A 26834-nucleotide genomic window follows, 5' to 3' on the forward strand; every position below is an offset into this window, starting at 1 on the left:
CCACATGGCCATTTACTGACGGATGCTGGCTACTCCTTGGAAAACATGAATGATGATACCAATCAGAAATGCGCACACACCCAGTGAAGAATGTCATAATGAGGCACATACACAAGCTCGGAACATCACAGAGTGTGCGTTTGGGCCGCTTAGGTCACAGTTCCAGTGCCTCAGTATATTTGGTGGAGCCCTGCCTTACTCTCCAGTGGCATGTGAACATATGTTCACAGAATGTGCTATGCTACACAATATGATCCTGTGGAAACAGCTGCAGCAGGATCAGCAAAGGAAAGGGATACACCACCCCCCACAAGTGCCTAGGTCACCACAGTCAAACTCAGAAGAGGACTCGGAGGAGGAGCCCCCTGATGATGTCCCCATAGGCAGATGTAGGTATGCCCAGTGCATTCTGGCATTAGCTAAGAGACAATGCATAGTGCATTCACTGAGAACCTAGGGCCCTAGGGACTGACACCTAACTCCTACTCACATACATATATTAAAATAGCCAGTGCTAGGCAAACCATACAACCTGTACCTATCCATGTATTGGTTGTGTACTGCTTGCATCACACAGAGTCAGCCCTGAACTACAGGTCTCCCAACTGCTTCATTCCCAAGATAAGTCTCATAGCTTCACACCAATTGTAAGGATTACTATAATATAGCATATGTATGGATCTGCTGCTGTTAAGCAGGGGAAATATAGTGGGCTAATTGGACAGCTGCAACATCCACAAGGGGCTAAAGATACCAAGTCCAATAGTATGTGTTCCTTAATAGTTACTAAGCCTCATGGATGGAATATTCACTACATCAGTCAAGAGAGATGTTAAACAGTGGGCTCACATGATATTTGGACTACTGTATATTCTAGCAGATTATGTCCCATTGTTCCACCTTCACCCAAAACAGCAATTTACCAATGCAACTGCTTTAACAGAAAATCACCTACGGTATATGAGTGGACCAGGCAATCTCAGGGCGGTAACATAGATATTGCTCACACCTACTCATGCAGGATAACAATGTACATATTTATGCTATTGATTGTGTGATGAATGACTTCTGTCTGTCTGGTGACTTGAGTGGCTCAGTGGACTATTGAAGCTAGCATGGGTGATGGTGTTAATGGTTCTAATCTGGAATTACTCACAGCTTTTGCATGTGAGGTAGTACTATGTTGGCATTTTCTGGACAAAGCCAGTAAGATTGGGTGGGCAAAGACCCAAACATAGGGTCAGATTGGGATGCCCCTGCACTGGCCCAGTAATCAAGGAGCCTCAATCTTCACCACTAGCACCAGTGAAGGGTGTCCACTTCCTTGTAATGCATTTCCTGGCTACCACTAGCATGGTCCAAAGAAAATAAAGAACTTTTTTATTCATTACAATATTATATTATCATTTACATTCAACAGAATTAATGACTTAGATAAACTAAATTAATCTGTGCAAATGGCTTGAAGAAATTTACTAATCTCTTCACAAAAGATCTTAATATACAAACAATCAAAAAAGATGTGTGACCAATCAGCTTTACAGTTCAAAGAACATCTCAAACATATTACTTCTTTGGAAGAGTTAAATTTGGCAATTTTATTAGGAATGTAAAAAGATCTATGCAGACATTTCCATGTGAAAATTTTCCAGATTTGTAAATTAGAGGTCAATTTCATAGAATATAAGAGATTGGTTTTATTTTCAACAGATAAATTTAATGAATGTTCTCTGTTGCTAAAGTTCCAATATTTTTGATTGGGGTTGGCTTTATAGTTAATTATAATTTTGTATAATTTTGATGTTAAGTTTGTCCAATCAAATCCATTGTATAAAACATCAAGTATAACAAATATGAGTTTAGGGATAGATTTAAAGGAGGAATTGTCAATTATTCTGCATAGATCTTAGGCATAGGGTAGCAAGCTGCTAAGAGCTAACCAATCAGAACTTGATAAATCATATAAACTTTTTAACTGGTGTATATCCAAAACCAACATTTTTTTTATACAGTGGTACCAGCATATAAAGTTTTTAGATTCCCAAGTGTGTATTTATATGAATTTTGTTTAAAAAGTTTTTAGTAGATCTAAAGGGGAATAATAACTCTAGCCATAATTTTAAATTAATATTATTATTGATAAAACTTCGAAATGTATTGTAAATATAATTTGTATAGTTTAGATTAGTAGGTTTAGAAGAATTATATTGTATATTGACACTTAGGATATGCCAAAGTTTATTATTTTGTTTGTTTAATGACAAATTATTGGTTAATTTATTTTCATTTAGGAAGACAGTGGTGTGTAGAGACTTCCATGCTGAAGTGAATTTTGGATCAATCCACCTTATAAATGTTTTGATAATGGAAGCTTTAATGTAAGAACCTATATCTGGGAAATTAATACCATCCAATTCCCAAGGTTTTATGTGATTTAAAAAGGCAATTCCATTTCATTTTGGGAACCAAAGAACATTTATGAGAGTTTTATTTATTTCTTTTAGAAAATTTTTGTTGGGAACCAAAAGAATAGCTTGCACAACATAGTTTATTTTTGGGAGAAGAACCATCTTAATTAGTTGTAGTCGATCTTCAAATTTAAAAAATAATTTGTTCCATTTTTCAATATTTGTATTTAAATTTTTTATAATATTGTTATAGTTTATTTTTAGCATTAAATCCATATTTTTACAAAGTATTATCCCGAGATAATTTATAGAGGAGACCTGTTTTCCAATTAAATGATTTGTGTTTAAGTGGGTATCATCTTTTTTATTTAATAACATGAAATTAGATTTTGTTTTTGCTAACGTGAAGACCTGAAATATGAAAAAGGCATCAATTTGTAAGTCTAGTTCTTGTAGAGATTCATCTGAGTTTGTTAGAGTAAGGAGAATGTCATCAGTAAAGAGCATTATTTTAGAATGAAGTTGACCATAAATGTCAATTCTTTTGATTTTAGGGTTGTGATGAATTATTGAAGAAAAATATTCTATTGCAGGTGCGAATAAAATTGGAGACATAGGGCAACCCTGCTTTGTACCTTTAGTAATTTCAATGGCTTTTGAAGTAAATGGGCCCAATTTTATATAGACAAGATTATTTTTGTAAATGTTTTTGATAAATGATAAGAATTGTGTAGGAAAATTATGAGTTTCTAAGACTTTAAAAAGATAATTCTATTTTAGTGAGTCAAAGGCTTTTTCAATATCAAGAGCTACTATAAGGACTTCTTGATTGTTTCTATTTAGAATGTCAATAATAGTTAATATTCTCTGGATATTGTCATGGGTGTGCCTATTATAAATAAAGCCTGTTTGATTATCACTAATAACATGTATTAGAGATTTTTTAATTCTATTGACCAGGATGGACATGAAAATTTTATAATCGTTATTAAGTAGTGAAATGGGCCTGTAAGATAAGAATTACATTGATTGGGATCTTTATTTTCTTTTTTGATAGGGGTAATGAGTGAATATCTCCATGAAGGTGGAATTGTATATTGCATATGATTTTCATTTAGAGCTGTATGTAATATTGAGATTGTAGAGTTAGAGAGTAATATATAGATTTCAATAATAATTCCGTCCATTCCAGGATCTTTATTGATTTTACTTTAATTTTTTTCTAAAAGTTGTTTAGAAGTGATTTTTTTTTTTTTTTTTTTTTTTTTTTTGGATATCTAAGAATAGTTTTTCTGGGATTTTTTTTTTATTTTGGATAAATCCAGATCTTAATTTGTAGTATTATAAAGTGAATCATTATTTCTAAAATGTTCTGCAAAATGAAATTTAGAGGCATCTAAAATGTCTCTTATATCAGATACTTTTTTATTATTCTTCCATTTATGAGTGATATTTATAATATTTTCAGAGTATTGTCTTTTTATTCTCAATACTAGATTATGCAAGTGTTTTGGTGACACAGAAAAATTATTTAGTTTTAATTTTTCTAGAGCCATATTGGTCTTGTGGGTTAAGATTTCATTGTATTTATTATTTAATTCCCCAATTTCTTTTTTTTTAGTAATTGAGTCCAAAGATTCATTGGAATTAGTTTCTATAATTTGCTTTTGGATATTTGTTAATTCAGATTCCTATTCTTTTGTTTTATTATTAAACCATATTATACTTTTACCATATAAGTATGCCTTTATAGTATCCCATAGAATAACTATATTTATATCCTCTGTATAATTACTATCTAAGAAGAATTGTATTTCATAATCAAGCCATGGTTTAAATTGTTTCAATTTGGTAATATAAGCTGGGATTCTTTTTGTGAAAGTTAATCTCTTAAAATCTATTTGAAGTTTAAGAATAAGTGAACTGTGATCAGACAGGGGACAAGGAATTATGGAGAAATTATTTATTTTCATTCTCATACCTTGAGATACAAATATTTTATCATTTCTAGTTTGGGTATTAAATCTGTGGTCACTGTGTGAGAATAATAAAGATTTTTTCTCTCTGAAACTAAACATATCAAATAGGTTTAAATTATCAGTCCATTTCTTAAGAGATTTCCCTATGGGGGTAGATCGAACAGGTCTTCTGTTAGTAGTCCCAGTGTTGTCCAGGATACAGTTAAAGTCACCTCATATTATCAGATTACATTTGGATACTCTATTAATATGTTCTATGTGTTTTTTAATTGTTCCCACTTCAATGCCAGAAAACCAGTATAAGTTTACTAGTGTTCAGGTTCTATTACAAAACGTTAATATTACAATAGCTAAAAATCCTTCTTTATCTTCATAATTATAGATTATTTGAGAGTTAATAACATTTTTCCATAGTATTAAGACTCCTCTAGTTTTTTTTTTATTATAGGAAGAATTAGATATTTTTAAATATTCATTTGAATTCCATATATACTTATCATTTGTTTTAAAGTGAGTTTCCTATAAAAATACCACTTGTGCTTTATTTATTTTTAGATATCTTAGTAGATTGGAACTTTTCCTTAGATTAATTAATCCATTGATGTTTAGAGAGAGTAGAGTTAAATCCATCTTGTTTGTTTAAATTTATAATGTATTTGTAATAGACAAGGATGTATAGTACTTGCATCAGACAAAATCTGTGTAACATTCTTGCAAGAATTATATTCTAGTGTCTGGTTGATGTTTCTTAAAAAAACATAAATTTAACAAATATTGAGGTCATAAAGGAAATAGAGGGTGAGTAAAGAGAAATGGAGATATGCAAACAGTGACAGTAAAAGTCCCTCAAACAAACATGGAGTGAGATACACTCATAATCTGGAAAATCAAAACAGTTCAACCAGATTAACCTTCATATCTAGATGAAAATTAAAGAAAAGTGAATGTTACAGAGCTCCGATTTATAAATTCTGGAGATAAGAAAATCTTAAATCAAACAAATTAATAATATAATTATGAAAGCAGTGTAAAAGAAAAATAATTGCTATTATTTAAAAGAGAGAAGTTCATTTCAAAAAGAAAAAATAAGTTCCTATTATAAGATAGATAGAAGTGACTAGATCTTTTGTCAAGTGCTATTAAACTATAATTTGCAGATGAAGTATTGCCACTAAGTTAATATTATTCGAAAGTATTAAGTAATATGATTCTTTCTTTAATTGTACAACATTGTTTTATATTCAAGTGCATAGATAATTGAAAAATGAGAACTAATATAAAGCAGCACATATATAAATATTAATATGTCTCACAAAGATTATTTTTTTGTATTTCCAAACAACTTTAAATACAGATCTAGACTCAAGTTCCCATACCTAAAATGTTATAATAATAAGCTAATATTTAAAGTGTAAAAACATAGATTGTTAACATTTGTAGAATTTGTTATTGTAAAAGTAATTTCATGGAAATGAAGAATGAGAATCATAGATACGTATAATAAGAAATGACAGTAAAGGGACTTATTTGTAGCTTGGTACTGATTCAAGTTGAAATAGTTCTGCAAAACTTGTATTCATAACAAGTAAATCAGTTCTACAATATTAAGCAGTTTCAACTTGCCTTACTTTTCCTATAAACAATCAGAAAGATATGTATATTAACATACTGCATTAAATAGTTTAATAACGCATGCTGTTTCCCAGGATTATTGTTCAGAAGCAACATACGATATATACTTATATGAATGTTGTTGTATCTTTCAGCTTTTCCTGGTTAGGGGTGCCACAGCAGAACTCCAGTCCGCTAATGATTGGCAGCAGATTTTTACGTACCGAGTTGCCAGTCCTGACGTACAACCTTCAACAAAGGTACGCACATTCACGCATGTCTCCACACAGAAGACGCTTTAGCTGAGAATCGAACAGGATAACATCTTACTGTGAGGCGACAATGCTACCGCAGCACCAACACCGCAGTCCATATACTTATATGAATGTTATCTAAAAATTTAAGAGAAAGAAACTATGAAATAGTTAGATAATAAGAAATGACTCATTTGTTCTACGTAATAAATAAGTTCATAAATGCATTAGAAGGCTGTTTAGATATATATATATATATATATATATATATATATATGTCTCTGTTAGGTTATACTTGCCAGAGCATGAATTAGAAACAGTGTTCATTTTATCAATTTTACGTCTCCCTGCACTCTAACAAAAAAAAAATGTAACCCAAGTTCTCCTTTTTCATTTAAACAGTCTCTAGCTTCAAGGTACTATGTCACTTGTTTGAATAAAAAAGCAGCTGCCAAATGTACCGAGTTTAACTTTCAACAATCCCTGTTTTCATGAAACAGAATATACTTTAAATATTAGAATGGTGAGCACCAAAAATAGATATTACTCCACAGGGGCTCACTATGCGATTGCAGATGACCTAGTATGTTATATAACATTTCACATACACTGAATTGACAGACTGATTTTTCCTTCGGTATTCTGTAATTACTGGGTGCAGCATACTGTCAATAACACTGAACAGTACACTTGCACAAGGCTAACAATGTTGCTTATTCTGTCTACAGTGCCTTTGTACTGCCATAATTGACTCCTCATAGCATCTATAAGAGAGCCTCACTTCCACCACATAGCAAAGTTCCATGGGATAAGAAAGGTACAAGAGAGAGTTACAAATATGCACTGACAACTGTGAATCATTTCTGACAAACATATTTCCTCATCTTGGTTAAAAATAAATTTCTGCTTAAGTGCTACATCTTTGATATACCATTCAGTTCAAAACATGAACTTTTATATATACAAGACAAGGGCTCAAAGAATATCTATTAAAATAACAGAAGATGCTGACAAGTCTGTAAAGAAAGGGCATGAGTTCTAAAAAAAGGAACATGTTACAAATTTGTCTACATAGACTTGGAATGGGCAGGATATGAGAAAGCTAATGATATTGAAATGTGTTTGAGCAATAGCATATTTTTATCATTTATATTAGCTCTAGGCTATATTCCACAGAAGTAGTGACAGTGGGCTGACAAATTAGAATGTTAAAATGTTAAAGCAATGAAATTTTAGTAACCAATGTCAAAACTATGATGATTTACAATTAAACACTCTTAACAGCAATTCACCTAAACATCTATTAATAATACGCTAAACTGAGCAACTATAAAAAGCCTATAGTCATATAAGTGTAGAGTTTAGGATGACTAGCATGTACTTTCCCTTTAAAAGTTGTCTCGGAACTATCCATGTAAATGAGTGATGTGTATCTGCTTATCAGATTCCCTTTTTTTTTTCTTTAATAAATATTTTTCTAAATACTAGCAATGGAAGGTGTATGGAGAACAATTGCTTCTCCTCCCTTCCTACCCCGTCAAAGAATCATCTCCAGTGATACTCGAATGCTCATTAACTAATAAGATGACCACAAGACATATCAGCACAGAACATGTATTATCTGCGAGTTAAGAAATGCTGTAGTTATTTCGTCGCCTTCTTGCTCTCTGAAATACTCAATATGTGCAGCATAATCACACAGATATTGCCAGTAACTTTATGTGCCCAAAATAAAAAAAAGCACTCTCAACAGTATCCTGCTAGAACCAATAAAAGAAATCAAGCAGCTATACCCTAATTATGTGGGTTGAGTGATTTCAAAGACATATTCATGGTTCCGGTATACTGATTGCATCTCTTAAATGACAAGAGATTGAAAGTATATTTAAGAATTTCTGCTTATATTATCTGATGTGCCTAAAAAACTTATAAGGTTCTTATAAGGAGCTTGCACTCTTCCATTCTTTCTTGAAGAGGAACTCCAAGTCTGTGCCATTCCCTAATAATCTACATTAGAGTAAAAGAAAAAAAAAAAAAAAACAGCCATTTTATGATTTGACATTCCTCCCCTCTCAAACAGTAGAAATGCAATGTCCATGTCATATTCTCATGTTCTATGCGAAGGTAATAAAGGCCATTCTATGATCTTTCATTCCTCCCCCTCTCCTACGGAGTAGAAATGTAATGTCTGTGTCTCACTCTCATGCTCTATATGAAGGCAAAACACAGGCTGTTCTTTGATTTGGCACCCCTCCTTCATCTGCAGGACCATATCATGCCTTAATTCTCAATGTGAGATAAAAATAAATAAATACATATTAAAATGGGGATTTTGCCTCCAGCATCTTGAAACCAGGGTGGCTGCCCTCTTTGCCTCACACTAACTACACTTCTAGTCTGAAGATCAGGGCCAGTTTATGTAGTACTTTCAGTGTAGTGTACGAAGCAGAGAATAGCATTACAAATAAAATGTGAAGAAATACCTTGCATGACAGCACCAAAATGTGTCTGACAAACAAGTTATAATGGTTCCATAGTAGAGAACAAAAGGTCCTTAAGGTAGGGTCTGTGGTAATGAAATTTAACGAATAGGAAATACAGGAAGATTTGATGGGTCATTTATTTCTTATATGATTTCTCTCTTTTTTTAGTCATGTGTCCAATGTCTAACATTCAGTAATGCAATGCCACCTAAAGTTGCACTTAAAAAAGCTTTAAAATGCAGAGTTATGTTCCTTTAAAGGCTCACTTTTTCCTAATTTTCCTGTCCAGAGACAGCTCTACCAAACCATGCTGCTGTGTGCGCCCTGTCTTGTGCTGTCTTTAAATGTACCAAGTCTTGATCAAAGAAAAGAGTGAATAACTAATCAGGGTCATTCCAAGAACATAACCACCAAAAACTGATTGCCATCCCTTCCGCAACATACATGCATGCATACGTGCAATTACAAGATCTTGTGCACAATGGTAAACAATTGTAACTGCATCTTGAGAGGATCAATAAAATAAAGCATGGAATCTTGAGTGCGCAACCACAGAATATGAGTAGTTCTTTCCTACGTTAAATACAACAACGCTGAAGTGAATTACTGTTTTAAAAATTGGCGCCATTGAATATTAACAGTGTGAAGTAGCACTAGGTTAACTATAAGCACTTGAGAATTTTAAAAAAGGTGTATGCATGTGCATACATAGTAAACAATTGAAATATGAAATGTCAATGTTTCCTATTGAATTAACAGTGTCTATGCCAAGAAAAAGATTAGTTTTTAGATAAAAATTAAATAACAATCAAATTATAATATACTGAATTAGTTTTAAACATTACTTGAAGTGAAAACTAGATAACCAAGCATGCATACAGGAGATAACATAATGCAATATTTTAAATCAGTTTCTATAATTTAAAACCTGTTATGGTGATGTGTGTTGGTTTGTGAAAGGACTGAAGCAAGTACCATAAAGTAACTCTTTGAGTATGGAAATGAAAGAAACACAGTAGTAAGAAAACATTTGTGAAGATGTTCACTTTGTTCACTTATAATGTATGACTAAAAGAAAAGATGTGAAAAGTATCTTTTGAGTCTGGTTTTCCTCATTTGCTATGAAGGGAAATTAACCATGTTTCTAAATGTCACATTAATTATATGAACACTTTTTAGTGTCAGGAATAATTACCAGACTTGTGATATATATATATTTTAGAAAGTATAAGTTAAGTACAAGCATAAAGGTCACAGAGTAAATATACAATGTAATAGATAAAATACATACTTCTTGAAATAAAGTCCAGAAATCTATATCTTTGTTGATTCTTTGAGAGATTTGGAAGACTGCATGGTTTTAGGATCAGTTCTTTGTTTTTGTTTTTTTTTTTCCTTACATCAATCAGACCAAGTATTTTTCTCTGGGGATCTTTTGAGATTGGTTGATACAGACCAGTCAATTTCTTCATGAATTGTGATGATACTGTTATTCTTGATGAAGGTGGAAGCTTCTTCAATGTTGTTAAAAGTTATTAAGTCATTTGAGTAGAAAATTTTGATTTTAGCAGGATAAGCCATTTGTGCTTTTATTTTATTTTGCTTGAGAAGTTTCACTAATGGCCATGTTTTTTTTCCCTTAATTCTAACCCTTTTGCAGAATAGTCATTGTCAAATCTAATCTGACTCTATTTATATATAATGGGATTTTTCCTACAGGCTGATTTTGGTATGAGTTCTTTATCCAAAAAAAAGAGAGAAACTTTACCATAATTGATCTTGGTGGTGCATTTAGTGAAGAGGGGATAGATTTTCCTATGGCTCTTTGAGCTCTCTCTGTTCCACTTGATAGTCCCTCTTTTAAATCAAGCACTTCAGGAAGCCAGGATTTCAAAAAGGTGATGGTGTCTTCACCCTCAGTTTTTATCTGGAAGACCAAATATTCTTATGTTAGTTATCCTTTCTCTGTTCTCTAAATCATCTACTTTGTTTATTAGCCAGTTATTTTGGTGTAGCAAGAATTCTGTCTGATTTTCCTCTTATTTGAGTCTCCCATCTACATCATTTAGTGATGTCTCCATATCAAGTAATTCATTTTGTTGTTGCTGTAATATTTCCTTTAATACATCTGTTTGCTTGCTGCAGTTTACCTTGAGATTTTCCAAATTATCAGTAAATCTATCCATTTTCAACAACAGTTCATGTATTGTGGAAGACATCAGTTGAATCTCTTTCTTCAGAGTAGTTTCTGAGTGAGAATTCTTTAAGCTGGCCATTACCATACAGTTGTGATGTTCTCCAGTATATTTTGACTTGAAAAAATTATAAAATTTCTTGAAATTTGATAGAGTTGTAGTTCTTAAGTTCCTTGATGTTTATTTGCAATTTTTAGTTAATGAAAATATATATTTTCCTGTTTTCTGGTACTGTTTTATGGAGCTCTAAAAGATGTTGCCTATCTGTTTGCCATCAAGGCTCCGCCCCTGTGAGTGGTTAGTTCTGAAGACAAATGCAAAAATGTTCCCTTCTTTCTGTCCTTAAATTGATGTACTGCTTCACATTACATCATTCTTGACACTTCTCTGGTTTTCCAGGGTAACAGAAACTCAGACTTTACATTTCTTTTTGTAATGTGCACCTGCAGGAGGCCACAGCAATAAAAGCATTATATATATATATATATATATATATATATATATATATATATATATATATATATATATATATATATATATATATATATGTGAAATCTAGCAATTAACTCTGGTCTCAAAACAATAGAAGGAATGTCTTAGCCTAGACATCTTGTCTCCGAGCTCTGAGATCAGTCATACAATGCTTGACTTATCAGCTTTCTTCCAGCAGACTGCACTGTGGTTACATTTTTGAAGTTCAACATTTAACACAGTTTTCTTACATTTGTGAACAAGCCTGTGGTTTACATTAATATAATTTTACAATGACATAGAATTATTTACAAAATTAGCTAGCTAGGGTGGCAGCCTTTACACAGATTTCAAATATTGTCCCCATAAACCTAAAAAGGAAGTAAAGGTGTTGCATTATTATATATATTCTTAAGGGTAGAATGTCTGAAACATAAATGTTTGTCTATGAGTGGTAGAATGTAGTGATGTCAATATTCAATACTTCACCAGAAGACCACAAATGTATGAGGAACAGACCAAACACATGAGGGAAAACTATGGGCAATCTGTGGCAGTCAGGACAGTTGAGAGGTATGCAGACTGTCAGTCTGTTGGTGATGTAACATTACCAACTGCAGTCACAGATTAAGTACAGCACACAGCTGGGCAATACTGTAGACAGTTTGAGTGAAGTACAGTACTGCAGAAACAGGGGCAGATGTTAATGTCTGTAACATACAAAATCCTGGACTGGAGTACAGATAGGTGTGGACTTGCATCACCTTATTAGTACTGACTGTCCCACTGGGCATGACCATACACTTAGTTAAAAAGAGTGCAGTCCTGTTGCCCCTTCATCAAAATGACCTGTTATGTATAACTGTCTATACAGGCAGATATACATATACACATCCATCTGTCACTATCTCTCTCTTTCTCTCTCACATGCATAGTATAGTTATCCATACATAGTGACAAAAACATATGCACTGATATATATATATAGCTTTATATATTGAAATAATACATACACTCCCCCATATATCTACATAACACATGTACATCTAAAACACACATGCAGCTACAGTTATATATACATCCCTGTTATATACAGAAATATTTGTATGGATGTCTGTATTGTCCGACATACCCTAATAATGGTGAGTAAATCTCCACTATCACACAGCCATGCTGTTGGTCAAAGGATCCAAGCTAAAGGTGCAACAGTACAAATTCCACTTACCCACAGACCCCTGTGCCTGCTGGATGTCACCATGTAGACAGACACAGGTGAGCAGGTGCTACAATGCATAATGTTGTCAATGCATGTATGGACAGGGCAACTTGTCCCTTCCCACAGGTATGACTATGTAACTGCAAGCAGCCACATATGGCCATACTGCCAACTGTACATCACATAGCTAGGATAATTACAGTTATCCCACTGCTAAGATACTAGATGCAGATAACAGTATGAAGCAGTATAACACTGCTGGCCACATATGCTGGACAACACAGGCCTAGTTTGTGTAATGAACAAGTGCTGTGCCTGCAGTCACACTTACATCAGATGTAATGTGTGGCACATGCAATAAGTACTGTGATCTATAGTGTATAACACTAGTAGATAGGGATTCTAATCTCACTCCAACTCACTTGGTGTGTGACTGTGTCAGAGTGTGTGTGTATCTCCCTGCAAATGAATGGGCATGCCCTCATTGGCTATCCACCTGCAATGGTTGTACAGGTTTTGGCCCTGTAACTTGCTGCTACCTTCCACACTGCCCTCTTCTACAAGGCCTGATGATGTCAGCCACCTTAAGACTATCAGCTGACAGTGTAATATCCAATGTAAGCTGTGGCGCATGTGATGAGTATTGTGATCTATAGCATATAAGACTAAACATGTAGTGGTTCTAATCTCACTCTGGCCCAATTGGTGCATGACTGTGTCAAAGTGGGTGTGTGTGTATCTTCCTGCAAATAAATGGACATTCCTTCATGGACTATCCACCTGCAATTTGTATATACGTTTTGGCCCTGTAACTTGCTGCTAGCTTCTACACTGCCCTCTTCTACATGGTCTGATGATGTAAGCCACCTTAAGACTACCAGCTGACAATGTAATACCAGATGCAAGCTTTGGGGCATGCAATAAGTACTGTGATCTACAGTGTATAAGACTTAGATAGGTATGTGGTCTAATCTCACTCCAGCCCACTTGGTGTGTGTATATATCCATATGGCATAACCTTAGTACCCTAAACATATGTAGGATTTTGCAGTGTTTTATTTTTAGCTGTTGATGTGGCCTCCCAAAGGACTGACCGCAGCAAGTCCTGTGTATGTCATCAAGCATAATATGTCCTAAAATGATAGTACTAGTAGACGTGAAGTGTGTTGCATGCACCACATACTGTGATATGTAGTATGTACCATTATATAGGTAAGTATGCACACCTACATACAACCAATCTGCACTACATGTGTACCTTGTCATGTCCTGTACACACTTATTGGAAGTGGTGATAGCCTCAGAGTAGCCATATGTTTGTGTGAGCCTGTTAGAGCATTTTGCATCATGTTATGGAATCATGGGACACATGGATTGAACACAGAGAGTACTGTAGCATTTGACTGTCACTGGTCAGAAAGATGTGGATGCATTCACTGTTGTACAACCAATACCAACAGGTTTAGAACGTACATCTCAGACTGGCACTGGTATACTGAATGTGCCAGTCATTACAGTTATCATTGTGTGCAATGGTGCCCTTGCCATGTCACTACACAGGCATATCGTACAACTGTAGCAGCCACACAGGTTGCAATTTAAACCAATATACATTGTAGAGAACATGTGCTATGGAGTCCATGCCGGACCATACATGTGTAGTCTGTCTCCAAAATGTTTTGGAGGGGATGTGTATGGCTCCATACAGGGAGCTTTCAATTCCCACTGTGTACCTCTGATGTATCCATGCCAGGACCAATACACGTGTCACCTGTGCTACACACCAACGTCAGTGTGGCATGCATAGTACATGCTGGTGAGACAGCTATGTAACCCAGGCAGTACACCCTACATGAAACAGGCCCCACATGCATGTCATGCACACATCTGCTGTAGCACACATCATTTGCAGGTTACACATTGGGATGCAGAATACAACAATCATAACTGCTGCTGGGCAAATGTTGATACTGGACACAGGATATATGTAGATGCATCATCTTCATCAGAACCAAGTTGACACCTAAGGGTAGTAGACCTTCTCACAGATTAGGGATGCATGAGCATGCTGAATGTCAACATTTTCCTTGTTAGCCTGTTATACACATATGATCCTATGGAACCATGCAGTTATAGTCCTGTACCTTGCTGATGACATGTCTGCTGTGCTGACATGCCATCCTGTGCTGCTTTATTTCTGCTGTATATCCATAGGTTATCCCAAAAGACTCCTGTAAGAGAAACATAAACAGGACTGTGACACACCTGTCACTGTGTAATGATACAGCCAATTCAACAACATACAACATAAGGACCACATGAGGTAAACAAATATATGTGCTATATACGTGACAAATGTCAGTATACAGTATCTCCTGTTAACCACTACAAGTGGCATAGTGAACCAACACAGCATTACACAAGTACATGTTAAGTAATGTAGTCACCCTGTGCATCAGACACATAGCTGCATTTCCCTGGATAGATGTCAAGGATGACAGGAATGTGGCACAGGTAACATCACTTGCACAGGGTGTTGTGTGGGGATGCAGGAGGCCTAGGCTGGCTCAAATGGTAGACAGCATGTATGTGAGTCAGGGAAGCATATAAGATGGACCATGGAGTGGTGCTGTGTGTGTCTGCAGGTGACCTGCATATGACAGTGGTGTGTAAGTGTGTGCATGTACACATTCAAGCTCAGTGCCAGCCTTACACATGTGTATGTTTGACAGCTGTGGATCATACATGGTAGAGTTGACAGTTCACTGTCTCTGGCCCTGAACACTGGAACTGGCTCTGCCAGGAGTTGCACTGGTACCTCCATGCCCAAGATCAGAAGTGGTGTTAGTACCTGATTGTGACTGCTGCCTGCTGGGATGATGTCCCCAATGGGACTACCCAGGACCATGAGCACATGACCTGTCATGTGGTGGTGTGGACAGCACACTCTCCTCTGTAACACTGGATGTACTGCCACTATGGGAGCATGAGTGTGCACCACCACATGGACACTTAGCAAATGGTGCTGCTGCCGTATGTCCATGAGTCTGACACTAAACTCCAACCGCACATTCCAGCACAGACAATGAGCAGTCCAAGACAGACACTGTCTGTCCATTGCATCAGTCAACCAGTCCAGGATGCCCCCAATGTGGTGGAGGCTGTCACGGATGTCAGACTTTGCAGCATCCATAACCCTAAGCATATGCCTGCTGTTCCATTTAGAACATGCCTGTGACTCCATGACAGCCCAAAACATGTGCCGAGTGACCCATGATGTGACACCTGCAACAGGTGGTGGATGGACAGCAGACCTCCTACAAACACCCCTGTCAGTCCACCTGTGTGGGACGTCACCTGGTCTTGGCTATGGCCAGTGTCTACATTCACTGGGGTCACAATTGCTATACTTTCCTGTTCAATGTATCCACCCTCTGACTGTCCAATATCTGTGGTCTCTGGAGATGTGGTATGTGTGGACATACAGACTGTGTGTCTTGACAATTGGGGAAGAAGAGTGATGTCTACCTCTGGTACAGATTCAGCCCCCAACACTCCCACCTGTGCCTCACTGTGGCCCCTAACATCATCAGTGTCCAAGGAGACACTGACATCAGGTTGTGTAGGGGAAAGACTCCAACTCCCACGGTCACCTGCAATAAGAATGAAAACAGCAGTACATTAATACCTGCACTATTGTGTACAAAAAGCATCCAAGACTCCTAACAACAAATACCCGCAGTAACTGCCTTCTCCACCTTCAGCCACAAAGCACTACCTCGGAGCACAGTTCAAATTTAACTCAAGACCTTTATGACCATCACTTGAGGTAAATCACGTCAAATACGACCAGTAATATTTACCTTTTACTTACTCAGTATGACACTTCTTCTTCTTTCAGCTTTTCCTGGTTAGGGGTTGCCTCAGTGGATCACCTGTCTGCTCATGATTGGCAGTGGAGTTTTACACTTTCGAGTTGCCAGCCCGGCGCCCAACCTTCCATAGAAGGCACACACATGCACGCACACCTAGGGCCCATTTAGAGTATACAATCCACCTACAGCATGTCTTTGGGATGTGGGAGTAAACTGGAGCACCCAGAGGAAACCCATATGACCACAGGAAGGACATGCAGACTCCGTACAGAAGGCACCCCAGCCAAGGATCGAACCGGAGAACCTCTTGCTGTGAGGCGGCAATGCTAACCGCTGCACCACCTTGGCCGTCCTTACTCAGTATGACACTATAATTGAAAAAAAAAAACAACACATAAAACCCAGTACAACTCTCTTCACAATTATATGGAAATACATATTTCACTGCCTAATGTATTTGCCTTCAATCTGTTGTATTTTAAAAGGCATTTTAGATTTCTGGCCTCATTTAAATGAGGAGCCTTATCTGCTCTTACCTGTAACTGCCAAAGTGTATCTGTTTGTTGAACTACACTCCTGTGACTACCCCCTCTTGAAACCTTAGATACATCTTCCAGACTGGCATTTAGAAACATCCTACACTGTCTACACACATAATTATATTTACATAGAGCATTATTTTGGTCCTTAACCATACTAGACTATAAGTGTTTCTTAGCAAAACAAGTGCCATACTTACCATGGGCAGGACCACAACCTTGAGCAATACCTGTAGGACCTGTGAAAAGTTGAAGGTGGGGTAATGTCAGTACCACTGCATGTTGCAGCACAACAAGGTAATATTTCCATATATCTGACATTTACAGTAGCTACTGTGCTACTTGTTGTATTGGTCCCAATCTGCATATGAGTGTATACCTGAGGTTACACCCTCCCAAAGAACAAAGACCTGGCCCCCACATAAATGTATCTACAGCCTGACACACTGACTGCTACAGTATTACAATGTTGATTACAGTAGGCTTGCCTACACACTCCTCAGCTGTGGAAACTCTGGCATCCATTTCCACGATGTGTGGTCTGATGGATGCCTGGAAGCTGTCACATGTGCCTAGGTATGCCCAGAATCCCTCATTGGCTGAGAGTTGCTGTTCTGCTGCAGGCCCTACACCAGTGGCAGCATGATCCCTGGCTATATCCTCTGTCTCTTGATGTGCAGCATTAATCATATCGGTTGCCTGTTGATGAACCTGCTCATATGACCTACCCTGCTGGCCCGTGGCATTAACATCATGGACAAGGTCTGACCACAATGTGGCCTTCTAGTCCCTATTATGTCTCCCCCTGGATAACAGGATGTCATGATGCTGCCTTAGTCCTTGCAAGATTATCTAATTTTCTACATCCAAGAAGGTTGGGTGTCATCTGTGGTACATTATTCCTGAAAGACAACACAAGGGGAACATATTGCAGGAGCAGATATGTGGACACCCACTATGTACAGATGCAGCAAGGGCAAAATGGCTGGCACTATTCACTGCTTGCTCACACATGGCATAACCCACAGTCTGACAACATACTATGTGTGTGGATACAGCTGAGATAGTACAATTACCGTAGTATCCCCTGTGTGCTATGACAGCTTCTGCTTTATGATCATACACCCAACACTCCAGTCCACTGTGGTGTGTCCCCTAAAGCCAACCACACAATATGTCATAGAAGCAGTGCCAGATAAATAGTAGTGTCCTATAACAACCACTATATAGGGACATTCAGACAACACCAGTATACCACCCTAATAAAAGACAATGCCACCCTAATGTATTATACGCCCCCTGTAGGTGTAAGGCCGCAGGGTATCACAGACATGCCATTACCTCACGTTTATGACTAGCTTACTGCTGTAATCTCAATTCCCCATACCTCTATCCTCCCATATGAATCCTGTTACACACAAAAAACAGTTACATACCTGCTAGAGTGCAGTACTTTTTTGTTGAACTGTGTGTCTGGTAAAGTTTTGCAAAGGTGTGCTCTGTGTGAGTAAGGTCTCATACAGAATGTTTCCCCATAGCCAACTGCCTGCCTTTTAAACATGCACCCCCATCAGCAGGTGACTATCTCTAAACCAATATGTGGTTTTGAAATGCTAATTGCAGCCAAAGCAGCTAAATTGCACTATCATTAGCCAATAACATGCAAGCACTGTGCAATATGTAAGGCCTTCATGTAGACCTGGGCCCATTCCTTAGCTGTTGGGATGGACTCTACTGGGTTGAGGAGACTGCACCTTTACAGAGGGTAGGTCTGTAGCAGAAATATTTACATAGAGCTGTGTGTACCACAGGCTGCAGCTGCTGCAGCAGATAGTAGACATAGGCAGAGAGTTTGGACACTTTGTAGGACAACAAGCTGTAGGTATATCTGTGTCAGCTGTGTCAGCCCTGTTGTAGAGGCAGTGTCAGGGTGAGGGGACCCTTTACAATCCAATTAAGACATGTGTTTAAGGTATGGATGCTAGGCAACTGTGGCACTAACAGAGTACTAGAAGACATATTGTACTGCTATATGGGTATGTGAAGTATGTCCTTACCTGCAGGCCTCTGAATTCATGCACTGATAAGTGGCTATTTAATTCACCATGCTTTGTGTGGATAATATTAGTGATCCAGTAACTGCTGTCTACACAATAATGTAATTAAAAAGCAACACAACACTGGATTTGACAGTGCACACCACTTACCTTGACCTGGCCAAAGACTTTGACACTATTCCTCACTCGGGCATAATAGATTAAATCTCTCAAATAGGCATCAATCCGTATGTTACCAGATGGGGAGCCAACTGGCTCACTAACAGAACCCACATAGTCAAAATAGGGAAAGCCACCTCAAGCAGTAGACCTGTATCGAGTGGCATACCCCAGGGTTCGTTCTTGGGGTCTCTGTTATTTGGGATATACTCTTCTGAGGTACAGGCCAAAACCAGTGGCCTATGGCTGACCCAAGTCTGCAGATGACTGCAAGTTGGGTGCTGTCATCAGTTCCCCTAGTGATGTCAACATCCTCCAAGAGGGTCTCATCCAAACAAATGACTGGTGCCAGAAACATAGTCTCAAGCTGAATACATAAAAATGCATCATCTTCCCTTTTGGGGAGAGAGATGTCCTCACAAATTATCACATTAATAACATTGTTCTAAACATGCTGACAGTCGTGAGGGACTTGGGCACCCAGATTGATAGCAGCCTGACTTTTGACCACCATGTTGCTTCAATTGTAGGGAAAGCTTTCTACATGGCCCACCTCATAAGTAAGGGTATCTCATCCAGGGAAAAGGAGGTCATAACATCCCTGTATTCTTCCCTTATAAGGCCCATTATTGAGTAAAATGCTCCATTCAGCATGTACCTCGCAAAGTACATGCAGCAGCTGGAGAGAACACAGATGCTCCTCACCAGGGGAATCCAAGGCCTCAAAAATCTACCATACACAGGCTAAATGCCCTATCCCTCTACTCTGTTTCATACAGACTCTTCAGAGGTGGCCTCTTTCTGGCATATAAGGTGATCTCAGAATCTGCCTTGATGGGACTGGTGCACATCCGCAAGTCAAGCTCCACTCAAGTAACCCACACATGCAGCCTCAACCTGGTCTGTGACATCAATAGGATTTGTTGGTGGGACAGGTTTGTGCCCCAGAGACTCCCCCATCTATGGAATAGACTTCTTCTCCATGTCAACCAGAGTACCTCTTTACCCCTTTTTAAGTGCAACCTGGATAACTGGATGGGAAATAGAAAATACATCCCTGGGATTCCTCCCATGTCCCTGCTGGACAGTGGCATTGGGTGCTGATTTGTCTATGCATGGGCTAAACTCTTGGCTAGGCTTATAAGGGCCTCAGGGCCTAGTAACTTCCTATGACCCTACGATCCTATTTGAACCCAGGAGTGTCTGTGGCAAAATCAACTGTATGCAAGTCATTTAATAGACTGAGTTACTGACTCACTGCTACACCAGGTATACTTGCAAGATATACGTGCACACATACAAGCTCTGACAAACATTAACTACATCCATCAGTATGTGCATGGCTTTATATAGATGTATTTCTGCACCAGAGTCTCAGTTGAACATGCATTTTGCTATGAATGCCTTAGCAGGTGACTTTCTACATGTTACCGATAAAAGGACAAATTTTCCTCCTAACACAGGCCTCAGTTACATCCATTATCATGTGTTTGGTTGTCTAGTGGTGTACTGTTGCACCAAATTCCAAGGTAAACTTACATTTTTTCCATTACTGTTTATTTCAATTTGTTCGGTGTGGCACGGTGCGGCGCGCAGCTTTGCTGAGACACACCTAATGACTGTAAGTGGCAATTACTATATTTTGTTTAAACCACCTGTTTTAATTAAGAGTTGTATGGTATGGCAGGTTAGTGCAGTGTGCTGCAGGTGTGATGGGCTTGGGTTTGAAATATGGCAGAAGTGTTTATTTTGCATGTGTCAATTACAATGTTAAATACACAAATACTCATTATAACTCTATTTAACTGAGCTAAGCGAACATGAACGATGCGGTGCACCGCTCAGCTCTGAGCTAAAAAATTATAAAGAAAAGTAAAAGGAGAGATAGGAAAGTGGTGAAATGGGGGCAAGCACTGGAAAAAACATACTGAAAGGCAGGGAGGAATGTGCAGGAAGGGTATAGGAAAGAACCATTGTTATCCATTTCTTGTAAAGCAACAACTGTGCACTTTGACAGATTTGTACATGAATTTGGATTCTCAAACTCCAAAGAGAGGGGTGAAGACAACATAACTGCATTGTCAAGCCAATTGGAGCAAATTACATGTGTGCAGTGGATACATGTGTAAAATGAAGAGCTATGTATGGGAGAATATTTTGTTTTTGGGATAGGTAGCTGTTTTATATATTTTTTTTAGGTCAGAGTGTGATGTTGGGGAAGGGACGTAGGTATGTGTGGGGAAGGTAAGTTGGGTAGGTGAGGATGCATTTGCAAACAGACAATACAGACAAGGCAGCAGACAGGGGCAGTGTGTGACACATGAGGGGTGAACACCATTGATGGGGAGGGTGTTGTGGAATCCGAGTCCCATGTGCCTCCAGATGGCAGCAGCATGACTCATGTCCCCACCCATGGGACTGTCGGCACTGCTCCTTCACTGCCCTGAGGATGGCTGTGCTGGAGGCTGAACAACAGGGTGACACTGCCCCACCAGGTTGGCCAGAATGCCTTTAATCCAGCATAGGTGTTGGTCATAGCCACTGTAGACCATCCTGAACACCAGGACTTGTAGATCATCATGGGTGACCACTCTCCCTCTGCCACCCTTCCAGATGGGGACTGGGCCCCATCCCCTGGGGTGGTACTACCCAACACTGCAAGTAGTGGAGGGGCAGTAGAGGGACCACCACTGGTCTGGGTCCCAGACTTGCTAGGACCTGGTGCAACAGCAGTTGAGGCAAGGTAGAGGGATCAGCCAGAACTGGACTACCTTGACGTGCTGTGAGACACGAGGTAAAGCAATATGTTACAGTTAGGAACAACCAAACCATTGTTAGTATTAACAGAATGGAACATCATATTTATTAATCCAAATACATATTAATGTATATTATGTGCAACACAACATAATGTAACATCAGTCAGCGTGGTAACAGCATGCCAGTGTGAAGTAAACCATACGGCCAACAAAAGTTAGTTTAACAAAATATGTTAATACTGAATCATAATAAAGCATAACAATGATCAACCACATTTTCCAAAATATAGCTAAACAAAATATGTTAACATTAAAACATAATAAAATATAACAATAATCAACCACATTTTCCAAAATATAGTTAGCTTAACAAAATCAGTTAATATTAAATTATAATAATACATTACAATAATGAATAAATTAAGATAAGGGGTGGGGAGAGAGAGAAAAACATTCCATTAGTGAGATTGCAGATGATATCCCTGACAACACTGGTCATACATACTTCTACAGGTGTGTACTGACAGTTGTGATTACAGTTGTAACATGTACATACATCTCAAGCTGATAGCATGAAACAATAAGGGGCATGCACTAAAAAATGCAGGTGCAGAACTACTCAGAATGGTTTCACATAATGTGGACTTATATAACTACCAGGGCATTTTGTAAATGGATTTTGTAATACATTGCATTCCAGGTAATATTTTTTCTAGTAAACATGTGACAGATGGATTAGTCAGTTCTAATTACATTATGAGAAATCATGACACTTGAGAGGCATGTTTGTGTACAGTAATTAAACTAGACAGTCATCATGGCTTAGTTGGCAGGCATGGGAGTAGAACCCACTATCTGTGACTGCAGGGGACATCTGCAAATACTTTAATAACTGACTGCAGCAGCATAGTATGGACAAACAAGAGATACAGCCATACTGGGATTGCACAATTTTATTTCTGAATCAATAGTGTTGATGCGCACATTCTTGCTATTTAGTTTAACATTCTGAGAGATATAAACACAATATCTGCACATAATATGGGTCAACTCACCCATCACATTTTGTGTTCTTGGAGAGAGAGAAACTGTGAGCATTATGTGACTGATACTGAAAATATAGTGCTACATAGCACTAGATTCGAACCCAGGACTGTGTGTGGCAAAATGCACAGTGTACAAGGAATTTAACAGACTGAGCTACCGATGCACTGCTGACTAAAGGGTGACTGATACTTACCTGTACCTGGACACCACCTGGAAACATACTATGAATTGCACAATACAAGTTAAGACTTTTCTCTAGCATTCTAGTACTGTTACAGTGTTTTACTAGACTGCAGTACCAATAGAACACACATGCATGCTATACAACCATACTGCATATATTACTACAGCTTTACTTCACTTTCAACAATACAGGTGAACACATATTACTCTTACTGATTTGCAATATCTGTGAAGTCCCCACACACAATATCTGGCCATGGAGTGGGCTACTTCACTCATATACCTTTATTATCTGATGTCTGTGGAAGACAGAGCATTATGTGTCTGGTATTGGCCTAGTGAAAGCCTTGAACAGTACTATGAGTTAAGCAATGCCATTTGCAGCCATTGAATTTGGATTCTACAGCTATTACAGAGTTATACTTGACTACAGCAACCTTACCTCACAGACTCCATGCATACAGTTCTACTACAATAGTTATGACAAGACAATTCTAAAGTACACCATTTTCCTTGCTGTTATTGGCATTGTTTCTTATTTTTATTGAACTACTGTTATTCTTCATTTATTGCACTACAACTCTAATTCCAACTTTATTGCACTACAGCTCTAATTCCAACTTTATTGTACTACAGACTTTATCGTATATACTTTATTGCAATTAATGTTTTACTCTTTCTTTCTTATTTCAGTACAATTGGCATACTACATCCATACTCACCACATTCACAGTGCAATCTGGCAAGGCACCTGACATGAGACTCGACATTGCAAGCCATCTCAGCTACAGCTATTCATAGAGAAGCTCACCATTATGCATACCAATTTTGGAGACATTCAGATTACATATTGGTAAAACAGAGGAAAAAGTACATACATACTTGTGGGGCATTCCCTGCCCTTGCTTCTTGGACCCATGTGTCCAAGGTTCCCCTCTTTTGTCTTTTCAGGTCATCATGGTGGTGATGACACTGCTCACCTGGGCAGGGGATAGCAGTAACACTTGTGAGTTCTCTAGCCAGCCAGTCACAGGCCTCTGACCTAACACTCTGAGCCCTGGAAACCACTCTGCAGCAGCCTATCCTCATGTTTTTTTACAAGGAGCACAACCATGACCCTGGACTCCTGAATGCCCTACCACTGATGCCTAGTGCACTTTATATAGGCTATTTTCCTGCCCTTACATGTTATTGAGCATCATTCAAAAAAGCACTACATTGCTTAGCCGCTCGCAAAACAGCCAAGTGAGGTCAGCAGAGTGCAAACAAACACAATCATGGTTTTAATGAAGCTGAGAACCACGCAAACATTGGCAGCCATTAACATGGTTATGCAGTTCTTAGCATGTATGAGTAGTCCTTAGCAGAGTGCAGAAGAGCCATATTTTAAAATTGTGTCCATAGCACATGCAACAAAAATATAGGGAACTTCTGACTTCCATGTATTTGAACCAGGGACCTACTAGACATACAGCTGTAACTCTACCCATTAAGCTACATGGATGTTAAGCAATTCTGTATACCTTCACATATACCACTGAGCTACCTGTTAGCAGTGCTGAGCACTGTGCCACACCATGTAAGCATGCTTAAACACACCAATAAATAAATAATTAATTACATCCAGTTTCTATTTTTAAATGTCTGGCAGCTGTCTGCCATGTATGTATGAGCTCAGCTCGGCTCAGCTGCTCTCTACGCCATGTAAATGACAAAATAAAAAAAAATAAATGAAACACATAAAATGTCTTTATGCTTACTAATTACATCTGGTTTCTGTTTTTAGAAGTCTGACATGTGTCAGCTCTCTACATGTGACATCAGCTTGGCATTGCTGCACTCCACGCACACAAACATGCATTTAAAAAATAAAAAAGCTAAAAACAGCACTGATTCAGTATCTGTGTTCCTTGTTTCTCCCTCAGCAGCACTCCATCATTAATATGCATGAGGCTCTGCTGAGGGAGGGACCGTGGCCTTGTACATGGATACATTCCATGTAGGCTCTATACTGTGCCTACATGGAGTTTATTAAATGCTGGGGTATATCTTTGTACTCTAACTATTCTAGTGCAGCAGATCTGTTATGGTTATTGTATCTTAATGGGCCTACCACTATAAAATGCTCTTGGAGTTTTTTTCCCCCTAGAATCCACTTCAAGACCCCTTTATGCAAATCATGCTAAACATAAGGAAACCATTTTTTTTTAACTTCCATGCAGTGGCAGCTGGTGACTTCAAATCAAACGGGGGTTGCAGGAGACAGCTGAATGGGTAGGACCAATGGGAAGGGGTGTGGCCACATAGAAAGGGATGAAGCTAGGCTCAAAACCACAACAACTGGAACTTTAATTAAATACACTGCCCTGGGTGCCAAACCATCATTATAAGAGTCCAATCAAGACAAAACGAAGTGCAGAAGAAAAAACAAATAGTGCAATGCATTGGCTACATGACATTACTTAATATCTAGATGGAAACAAAACAGTTGTGAGCCATGAAAAAAATAAATTACTTTTTAAATACATTACTGGAATACCAGTCAAAATCAAGTATAAAAAAAATGCAAGCAGGACTCAACTCAAACCACTTCTTCTTGCACTGCAGTTCTATTTATAATTTATATTCAGCTTTATAAAAGTACCAAGTAACATACTGAAAGTAGCAATCTCCATGATATCCCCACTTGTAAAAATGTTTCTTATCCAACTGCCTGACAAAAACTATCTACTTGTTTTCATGGGGAAAACACAATCAAAGTAAAAAATGAACAGCAAACAAGAAACAAGCTCAAGATAAATTGCTTAAAAGATTACTGCACAGGTTATGGACCACACATGATAGATTGGCATTCTGTTTAGTTTACGGTTAAAGCCAGCAAAGATGACTGCAAGTCTCCAACAAATGTAATGAGCTTCTGAAAACACTGTAATCCTGTCCTTTATTACAAATACTGTCATATGCATTCAATACCTAAGGCTTATATGTTATCTAGTTATGTAAATATTCCCTGCATGGTAACAACAAAAAGGCTTTCAATGTTGGTAATTCTTTAACAGTATGCTTATTAAAGCTTACTTGCATCTTACAATTTCAGACAAGCTTACCTGATAGTCATTAAAGCATTGCTACTTAAACACAGAGCAACAGGGGACTGCGACAGCATGCATTTTCTGAATAATAAGAAGCGTAAATCAACAGTTCAAACAAATCCATGGAACAAAAGAGGCAGAGCTGTGAACAATCTTCTGGAGGAATCTTCAAATCCAATCTGAGGGAGACAATGAGAGAAGAGGAGATGCCCCTTCAGAGACTGCTTGTCACAAGATTGACAGAAGCACAAAATGGCATAGGCATAGTTTTATTCAACCTAAGGGGTGTGTCAAAGCATAACTATATAGAGGAAGCATATAAATGCCCTAGGGCAGATAGCCTAGTATGAACCTATGAACCTATGAACCTATGAACAGTATAAAAATATGACAGAAAACCAGAACATTCTGCAAAAATCAAGAACAGATGAAAAGCCACTGCTGTACTTGTGTCTACCTTGGTTGGGGGAATAATCTGTGCACTTACACTGAATAACTGCTCCTTG

The sequence above is a fragment of the Protopterus annectens genome, chromosome 1.part1, assembly GCF_019279795.1.
Source record: "Protopterus annectens isolate FY-2018-M chromosome 1.part1, PAN1.0, whole genome shotgun sequence".
NCBI classification, from domain to species: Eukaryota; Metazoa; Chordata; order Ceratodontiformes; family Protopteridae; genus Protopterus; species Protopterus annectens.